The sequence below is a fragment of the Schistocerca cancellata genome, chromosome 1 (assembly GCF_023864275.1).
Source record: "Schistocerca cancellata isolate TAMUIC-IGC-003103 chromosome 1, iqSchCanc2.1, whole genome shotgun sequence".
NCBI lineage: Eukaryota > Metazoa > Arthropoda > Insecta > Orthoptera > Acrididae > Schistocerca > Schistocerca cancellata.
Genome location: NC_064626.1, coordinates 73,780,214 through 73,781,864, shown reverse-complemented (window position 1 = coordinate 73,781,864; position 1,651 = coordinate 73,780,214). Strand labels below are relative to the sequence as shown.

Genomic DNA, 1,651 nt, shown 5'->3' with positions numbered 1-1,651 from the left:
TAAGGAATGAGGAGGTTCTACGCAGAATCGGAGAGGAAAGGAGTATGTGGAAAACACTGACAAGCAGAAGGGACAGGATGATAGGACATCTGCTAAGACATGAGGGAATGACTTCCATGGTACTAGAGGGAGCTGTAGAGGGCAAAAACTGTGGAGGAAGACAGCGACTGGAATACGTCGAGCAAATAATTGAGGACGTAGGTTGCAAGTGCTACTCTGAGATGAAGAGGTTAGCACAGGAAAGGAATTCGTGGCGGGCCGCATCAAACCAGTCAGTAGACCGATGACCAAAAAAAAGTGTAGTTTCATTTGGTTAAAGGACCTATCCCTGGGTTTCAGGCAGGATCCCCCGATTCATTCGGCGCAGAGGTGCTATTCTAATACAGCTGGAGAGTTTATCGGTAATATCAGGTGGCCTGAGACGTGAATAAGAATTTGGACTGAGGAGGGTGGCGTACTAGAGTAGTCCCATGCAGGAGTGCAAAGATGCTGGTGCCACAGTGGCACAGTGATTAGAGCATCTGCCTGGTGAGCAGAGACTAAGTTCCAATCCCAGCTTTTGTCCTAATTTTCACCTTACATATACATGGTTGTTTCCGCAAGGGCGTTCAAAAATTTAACACGACATAGAGGATGCTACACTGAACAATCCGAGGTAGGGAACCTGGGGTAGGACACTTAATAAGGTACACATTACATTGTACCTTATCATTTAGATTATGGACAACGGTCTTGCCGCAGTGGATACACCGGTTCCCGTCAGATCACCGACGTTAAGCGCTGTCGGGTGTGGCAGGGACTTGGATGGGTGACCATCCGGGCCGCCATGTGCTGTTGCTATTTTTCGGTGTGCACTCATCCTCGTGATTCCAATTGAGGAGTTACTCGACCGAACAGTAGCGGCTCCGGTCAAAGAAAACCATCATAACGACCGGGAGAGCGGTGTGCTGACCACACGCCCCTCCTATCCGCATCCTCATCTGAGGATGACACGGCGGTCGGGTGGTCCCGATGGGCCACTTGTGGCCTGAAGACGGAGTGCTATCATTCAGATTACTTACAGTCGACTGTGAATTCCATCACTGACACAATGAACGTACCGTTTGTACTGTATCTTACAAAATGTACTGAAACTGACAGCCATCAACCTTAATGCAAGCATGACATCGGCGAACAAGATTCTGATGCACCCTGACTACTGTCCATGGTGTGTTTCGAATCACATTACAGGCAGCTACAATTCTGGCAATTAATTCCATCTCCGTATCAGTTGCGGTCTCTTAGACAAGTGACTTTAGATATCCCGATAGGAAATAATCTAAGCGATTCAGGTCAATCTTTCAGCAGTGGGAGCATTGCAACGTACTTCCCCGAACCCGAGGTGCATGGCAGTGAGTTCTGCGAAACTGTACCGGTGTAAGTAGGCTGTTTAGATTTTTATATTGGTAATGCCACGTAGCGCTCTGTATGAAAATCACTGGCTGTGCTGTGTGCAGTCTGTGGCTAGTTTGCATTGTTGTCTGCCATTGTAGTGTTGGGCAGCGGCAGCTGGATGTGAACAGCGCGTAGCGTTGCGCAGTTGGAGGTGAGCCGCCAGCAGTGGTGGATGTGGGGAGAGAGATGGCGGAGTTTTGTAATTTGTCATGAACTG

General features: G+C 48.7%; 1 pseudogene; it reads left to right on the top strand.

The window, feature by feature from the left end:
• Positions 1 to 722: 722 nt before the first annotated feature.
• Positions 723 to 840, top strand: LOC126104190 (5S ribosomal RNA; annotated as a pseudogene).
• The last annotated feature ends 811 nt before the right edge of the window (positions 841 to 1,651 follow it).